We start from the raw sequence: 8,071 nt of genomic DNA, 5'->3' as shown, positions 1-8,071 counted from the left end.
AGCTAAGATGTATTTATACCCACCCCGTGTCATCCAGAGAGCCGTTTTTGCATAAAGGTCTCTTTTTGTTGTTTCCAAAGGGAGTGTCCCCGGCTGGGTGTACAGTTAGCTAATTTATGATGGGGCTCCTGGCCTGTGGGTGACCTGACCCTGCTGTTACATCACTCTGTGTGGGACATCCTCAGTAAATCCACTGCTTCCTGGTCCCAGGTCCATGGCGGCAGCTCGTCAGTGGGGGTGGGGTGGGGAGGGTGGGGGGTAGTCTGATAAAGGAGTCATCGTGGAGCCGGGTTTTATTTAGCCAAGCCACATTCGTCTGGCTTTCAGCATCTGGGTCCTTTTTTCCCCTCAGCAGGGAGCTCTCTGGTTAATTCCTGTCTGGCCTCTTAGTTTTCCAGTCTGTGGCAGGAGTCCAGGAAGCTGGGGAGTATTGACAGCATGGAACACGCTGGAAAATGCCCAGGTTACAGAAGTCTGGTGATGCTAGATGATGCCAGTGTTCCAAACGGGTCACTGAAATATTCAGCTTGCGGTTTGGGGTGGGGAAGGAGAACCGCGGGCACTGGGAGACCGCTCAGATATTGGTGTCGCTGATGTCTTACCCTTCAGCTCTAAGTAAGCTATGGTAGGACGGCAGGTAGAATTATTTTCTACAGGGGAAAAAATTCCTGTCTTATAACAGAAATTCTTTTATAACTTATTCTATGGAAAATTATCATTTCTTATGATTCCATTTATTATAGTACTTCAAACACAGTATTCCTGCGTGGTACGAATTGTTCACCATGATCTCACCATCCTAACATATCACTGTCGCCATCCATCCATCTCCTTCCTGCCCATCCCAAATTAAATGCAGCATTATAATGGATCGAATTTGTGTAAGATAAACTGAGTCCCAAAAAAGACATGAAGAGAGGCTCAAAGATCTTTGTTGAATGAATGAATGAATGAAAAATAGTTTTTCTGCAATGAGTTTCAGCATATCAAAGCCATTCTTCTTTCAGGCTTTAGCCAGTTCCGTTCAGGGAAACCAATCTGCTTGAGGAAAGACCTGAGTCCTTGGGCTCAAGGAGTGCAAAGCTTAGAGAAAAGAATGATGGAAAATTCTGGTACAGTGTGATGCTTGCAGTGATAGAGGGATGCCATGGTTGAGGTAGCTGAATCTACATTGTTCAGAGAAGGGTCGCAGGGGAGAGGACACCAGGACAGGGTTTTGAGGGATGATTAGGAGTTTGCCTTGCTCTAACTCTTATTCCCTCTGTTTCCACATATTCCGGCTATTCTTGCAGCAAATACATATATCAATTCCTTTAACTCCTCCAGCAATCTTCTGAGATGGCTACTATTATTTGCCATTCATGGACTCCTCTAGAATCCCATCGAGCTGGCATCAGAGCAGCGGGTTGGTTTTGCTTAGGAAATGCAGTTATTCAGCTATTCGATCTGTCAAGCATGTGACAGTTGGGCTTTGCATGCATGGGCCGGGAACCCCAGGATGTGTGTGCACTGCCCTTCACTTGAGGGGGGTGCCCCGGCTCCATCTCCGATGCTCTCATCCCCCGATGAAGAGGACCCCTCCCAAATGCAGCTCCTGGGAGTGTGTCCGTGTCCTCATTGTCTTGTTGTCAGCTGGCCTGTGCAAGAGGCCCCCCTTTACGGGACCCCCTGAAGTGCGTGGTGCTTCTAACTGCCCAGCCACCCGTGTGTGTCTGTCGCTGCCTGCGATTCCTCCCCTCTGGACAGGCAGGGAAACTGAGGCCCCTGGAGTCTCAGGGGCATCTGTGGCAGATTCAGGATGGAACCCAGATGCCCTGACTGTCTCCCCACGAAGTCACGAACCCTTGGGGGTCGGGCCCAGGCTGTCCTCATCACCCACGATCCGAAACCCCTACTGATCGGCGCGGAGTGGGCACTCAGGAAGCGCTAGCTGAGCGCTGAGTGGTATGGAGCAAAGGGGCTCTGGAGGGGCCTGGTGCAGAGGGGAGAGCGGGAACCATTTGTCCCCCTGCTGTTCCTTTGCGTTCTGCTCCCGTTACCAGCCTGAGTGTCGAGGCTGCCACGACTGAGCGTCTGTGTGACCCCATAAAAGCCACCTCCCCTGTCCAGGCCTGACTTCTCACGCCACCAGTGGTGGCCAAGATTAAAGTGAGGGGATGAGAACCAAGAAAATGTTTTGTGCTATGGAGCAAAAAACGCAGCCAAGCGAGAATCTGTGGGTCAGAGAGTAACAATTTGCCTTTTGACAAAGAGCAAGTGGGTGACCTGACCTCTCCTCCGGAGTGCCCTTCCTTGGAGGGTCAGCACCCACCCCCGACATAAATCCCCAACTCTCTTTCTCTCTCTGTAACATTGCATTCATTTATTTTTTTATTGGGATAAAACTCACCCTGGGGGGGGGGGAATCACCATTTCCACCATTTTCAAGTGTACATTGTCAGCGGTGTGTAGTATGTTCCTAATGCTTCGTATATTCACAATCACCACTATCCCCACACTCTCTTAGTCCAACAGCGAGGAGGGGAGTCAAAATAGCAGTAAGGTTGGTGACACACAGAGACGTTGAGAGATTCACCAGGGTCACACAGCGGGGAGCCTCTGAGCCGGAACACAGGGTGGGCCCTGGATGCCCTCCCCAGAGCTCCCGTCTGCACGCGGGGTCCAGGGCTGGCCCCATCCTGGAGGTGTCATGGATTTCCCTCTCTGATATCTGGTGGCTTTCTGGGGCCTGAACTTGGCCCCACTCACCCAACAGGCTGCATTCCTGGGCCTCTTCTGATGATGGACGATGCAGGTGAACGCTGCCGAGGAGAAATCAAAGAGCACCTGAAGGGCAGGTGGGGCCAGGTGGGCCCCGAGGAGTGTGGGAGTGGAGGTCCTGAGGCCTCTCTGGAGAAACACCCGCCTCCCCTCATTACCAGCGTGTCTCGGGCACTGAGCCGACAGCAGGCAGCACTGGAATGTCTCAGCCTCATCATCTTGGGACTGAGTTCCCATCAACTAAAGTCAGTCTGGTCCGGCACCAGGTTATAGAGATGGTTCAGCTTCAGCTGGGCCTTGGGAGACAGCCACCTTGAAGCTCTTTCTACAAAAATAACGATTCAGAAAGCACACTTCCTAAGCAAGGCGCTTACATGCGTCAACCGTTCAATCCACAGCACAGCCTGGGAGGTGGCTGTTATGACTTGCCCCATTTCACAAATGGGCAAATTGAGGCTCAGCAAAGTTGAGCGATCACACAGTTAGGCAAGTGGTGAGGTTAAAACCCTGGAGTTCCAGCTCGCAGGCCGAGATCCCCATCTGCACCTCTGCACCTTCTCCAACTGTCAGGCCCCTGCGAAGGGCAGAACCAGGACAGACAGTGCTCCAGGGGACTCCCCACCAAACTGGACAGCCAGAAATGCAGTCCTGGGTCCTCCCTGTGCTGAAGCCAGGGAGCCGTCCCCTGGGGGACACTGTGCTGACCCCAGTGCTGCTCAGATGCTGAGGGCACGGGGCCTCCAGGGGCAATGGGGACTCAACGGGGCTGTGATCCTTCAGGCAGGAGAGCCCTGGAAGGACAGAAAGACTGAGCTGGGGTGAGGGGACAGAGAAGGGCGTCCCAGGCCAGAGGAGAAGCCTCAACCTCCACTGCTTCTAAGTGAGAGTGATGATGTCCGTTCTCCCAGTAGAGATGCTGTACCTCTCTGAACCCACGGGATTCCCACCGTGTCCAGGAAGCTCCAGCTCACTGGGACACCAGTAGGAATAAAGCAATAAGCAGGGTGTCAGCACGTGGTTGTCATGGTGAGCAGAGTGCTTGAAAGGCAGGTCGTGTCACCTGCTGTCCTGGTGGCCAGGACGATTCCGCGGGGCCAGGCGGTCTCAGGCAAGTGCTGTCATGGCTGATGGCCGGGTGACGGCCTTTCTGCAGGGCCCTGTGACAATCAGGCTTCCCGTCCCCGTGCTGTGCGCATGTGGCTGTGAGGCCAGACGACTCTATGCTGCTCCCAGCTCAGCCAGGTGAACTTGGCCAAGCCCCCAGCCTCAGGTTCTTTGGCTGCAGCGAGAGCTTCTTCGTATGGTTTTCCTGAGGATTAAATGAGATCCTGTCTTCAAAGCGCCAGGCACCCAAGAGACACTTGGAGCTCCCTTCCTAGCAGATGGGGAAACTGAGGCCAAGAGTATCTCATGCCCAAGTCTCACAGCTATTTGTCCTGGCTCGCCCCTTCTTCCAGTCCAGAAGGGCCCCGACCTCCCTTGTGCTCCTCTGGGCCCTGCTCCTCCCCAGTTCACTGGTACCACCCCCCTTCCAGATGGTGACGCGGCTCCCTTGAGTGTCTTGTACCCTCAACACTCTGTACACAGTAGGCGCTCAGTAGCTGTCCTTACTGATGATGCTAAAGGCAAGGTCCACATCTGGGTAAACCTGGGTCAAATGACAGGTGTCCCAAAGTGTGGTCAAGGGTACCTAAGGCAATCCAGAAGATGTTTGGGGTGGTACGCTTTTTTCTGTTAACACTTTTTATTGATGTGATTACTGTCTGCGACCACTGACTGGTTTTTCACTTGTGGAATATGATAAAAATTTATTTTAGAAATATATTTTTTAAGTTAAAAAGGGAGTCGTTTTAAGAAAAAATATTTAAGCAAAGACTAGTGTAGGTGGTATGCAGGTGTGACAAGAATGATGGAGGTGGAACACAACTACAAGGAAAATACACGAGAAGGCATGCAAGTTTGACTTCTCAGCAATTGTGTGTGTGTGTGTGTTGCACGCGTGCGTGCGCAAGCGGGATAGACTCATGGCAAGTCACGGGTCCCCTCACCTTGCTACCCTAAGGCATCAAGTTTCAAACAGACCCTCAACCCCAGAGCCCCATGCCATTTGTCGACTGACCACTGGAGGGTGTGAGCCACACAAATTCCAGCCACTGGGTAGACTGGGGCTCTGTGGCTATGTATCACCTTGAATGACTTGGAGGTGACAGAAGCAGAGGGATTTTTGCTGGGAATGCCCAGGTGGTCACCAGGGGTGGACAGACCTAAAGTGGCCCAGACGATGGAGGACTTCGCTTGCTGAGTCCCTGGAGTGTGACTCATGCTGGCTGGCTGGGCTGGCACAGTGGGTCAGGACCTGACCAGCTTGCGGGGGTATTCCAGCCAGGAATTTTCTTTAAGAGTCAGATTCCTTGCTGATGCTCCCCAAAACATTCTTTCTTCTCTGCCCTTCCATGCTGCTTCCTGGGTTGAGGATTAATACATACAGTGACATCCAGGCAGCCCCTGAGGTATGGCACTTTGAGAGGCAAAGATTCGGTTGCAAAGTAGTATATTTGGAAGGTGCAAGGGACATCAGTAATCAAATGCGGAAGGGCAGGGCTCCTGGGTAGCTCAGTTGGTTCAGCATCTGCCTTTGGCTCGGGTCAAGATCCCAAGGTCCTGGGATAGAGTCCCACATCAGGCTCCCTGCTCAGTGGGGAGCCTGCTTCTCCCTCTGTCTGCCACTCTCTCCCCCCCACCGACAAATAAATAAATAAAATCTTTAAAAAAAAAAATGGGGAAGGGCAGGCAGCCATCAAGCGCGCACTATTAAGCCAGTTACCACAATGGGCAACTGGAGTTTAACCCCACAGGGAAACAGAGGATGCAACGTAGAGCCCAGAGCAGTCCCACCTGAGGGGCCAGGCTGCTAGCTTTTTGCCCAGCAATTCCAGAGCATCACTGCCTGAGGGAGGAATCCCTGCTCCCAGGGGGGATTTAACTCCCCAAGGCCTGCTGTGGGCAGAGTGGCCTTCCTCTGTTCTGGAAAAAGCCCTTATGCCCAAAGATGCAGATGCTGACAGCTGGAATTCACAGGGTGCCCTGGAATGAGAGATGTGGGGTGGACCACAGGCTGCGTGCTGCAGGTGGGGGAGGGTTAAGCCAAATGGGGGAGGAAGAGGAGTGTCTGGTCACTTTCTCCCCAACGTCAGCCTCTGAGGATGTCGCATGCTGATCCAAGAAGAAATTCTAAATGCCTTCCAACCAGCTAAACGCAGCCTTCTTGGATCCTTCCCTGAAAAGCTGTCCATTTATTGGTTGGGCCATGTGAGCCCTCTGGGCCTCTGTTTTTTTTTCAATGGTGATTCTTGAAAGCCTTTACAGTTCTGATAGCTGGGCTTTTGGAGTCTCCCCCACTTCGTGGAGTACTTGTCTCTGGTGCTCTTGGGAGAGTCCCCTTCCTGACCAGAGCGCCCACCAAAAAGCAGGACAATAACCAGCACCTCCCACTCCAGACTCTGGCCACAAACATGTTCAGAGCATCACTGCATATAAGATGGTCATCACTGAAGAAAGGCATGCTGGTCCAGCTTTAGGGTCCAGCTTTAGGGTGGACCATAATATAGTCAAAGAAATGAAGCATATTAAGAATTTTTTATGACAAGATATGATGCTTATGGTATTGATAGAAAAACATCAGATGATAGTGCACAATGATCCCCACCACCTCAAATAAAGGCACCGGGGAAAAAAAACTGTGAGAAAAAAATACACTGATACACTGTGCCTGGCATATAGTAGGTACACAATAAACTTCTTTTATTAAGATATAATTCCCATGCCATAAAAGTCACCTTCTAAAATTGTACAATTCAGTGGTTTTTAGTATATTCACAGGGTTGTGCAACCGTTACCACTATCCTATTCCAGAACATTTCCATCACCCCAAAAAGAAACCCCATAAGCCATTAGCAGTCACTGCCCATTTTCTCCTGTCCCAAGCCCTAGGCAACCACTAATCTGCCTTTTGTCTCAATGGATTCACTTATTCTGGACATTGCATGTAAATGGAATCATGCAATATGCAGTCTTTTGTGTCTGGCTTATTTCACTAAGCCTAACGTTGTCAAGGTTTATTCATCTTATAGGATGTATATCCCATTGTATGGACATACTAATTTTTTTTATCCACTCATCAGTTGATGGCCATTTGGGTTACTTCTACTGTGTGAATATTATGAGTAATGCTGCTATGAACATTTGCGTACAGGTTTTTGTGGGAACAGATGCTTTCAGTCCTCTTGGGCATATACCTGGGAGTGGGATTGCTGGATCCTAGCGTAAGTTTATGTTTAGCTTTTTTTTTTTTTTTTTTAATATTTAACTTTTTGGGGGACCTGCCAGACTGTTTTCCAAAGCAGCTCCTCCGTTGTATATTCCCACCGGCAGTGTGTGAGGGTTCTGATTTCTCCACATCCTCACCAACATTTGTTTTTGCCTGTCTTTTTTATTATAGCTTCCAAGTGGGTGTGCAGTGGCCCATGGCCTTTGGATGGACAGATGGACGGATGGACGGATGGATGGATGTATGGTTGGGTGGATGGATGGACAGGTAGAAATGAATGCCAGTCTCTGAGCCCTGAGCTCTGGTTCTGGTAGGAGAGGCTGCTCCCCAGTCACTGGGGCCTGCACTGAGTAGAGACACAGCAATCCGCAGCCTGCCCTACACTGTGGTTCCAGACAACCGCTCGGCCGCAGTTCTGGGTGGTTCCAAGCATGCAGGGGGCTTGGACTCCCTGAGGCCCAGGGACTGGCTCTGGATGGGGCAAACTCTGGCACACCTCTAGGCCTCAGTTTCCTCTTCTGTGAAGTGGAAATAATGAGCCCGGCTGGTGGGGATGCGCATAAATGGCCCGCACAGGGTGCAGCACATGATGGGTGTTTTCCTTTTTCCAGGCTGTTTTTGCAGAGTTCTGTCCAATATGTGCATCAATATTGCCTCATTCAGTAACTCCTGGAAAAGAGCTGGAGAAGAGGGGGCATTGGAAGCCGGGGAGGGAGAAAGCCAGGTGACAGGGTCACCTAGGGCCGGAAGCTGCAGCAGGGGCCAGCCGGTCACTGAGGGGGTGGGAGGGGCAGACATTCCTGGGAGGATTAGCACTGGCCTCAGGAGGGGATTTCTTCCCAGCCACTTGTAACCTCAAGCACTCCTGTTTTCCGGACCCCTGAGCCTCCTGTTTAGGGCCTCCCTCAGACGGAGTGGGGAGATGGGGCAGGAAACACCTGAGAAATGCTGGATAGAACTCAACCGAGGCTCCACGGGCAAACC

Source organism: Callorhinus ursinus, unplaced genomic scaffold (assembly GCF_003265705.2).
Source record: "Callorhinus ursinus isolate GAN/ISIS: 27379988/994484 unplaced genomic scaffold, GSC_fseal_2.0 scaffold34, whole genome shotgun sequence".
NCBI classification, from domain to species: Eukaryota; Metazoa; Chordata; class Mammalia; order Carnivora; family Otariidae; genus Callorhinus; species Callorhinus ursinus.
Note: the sequence above shows the minus strand (reverse complement) of the source record.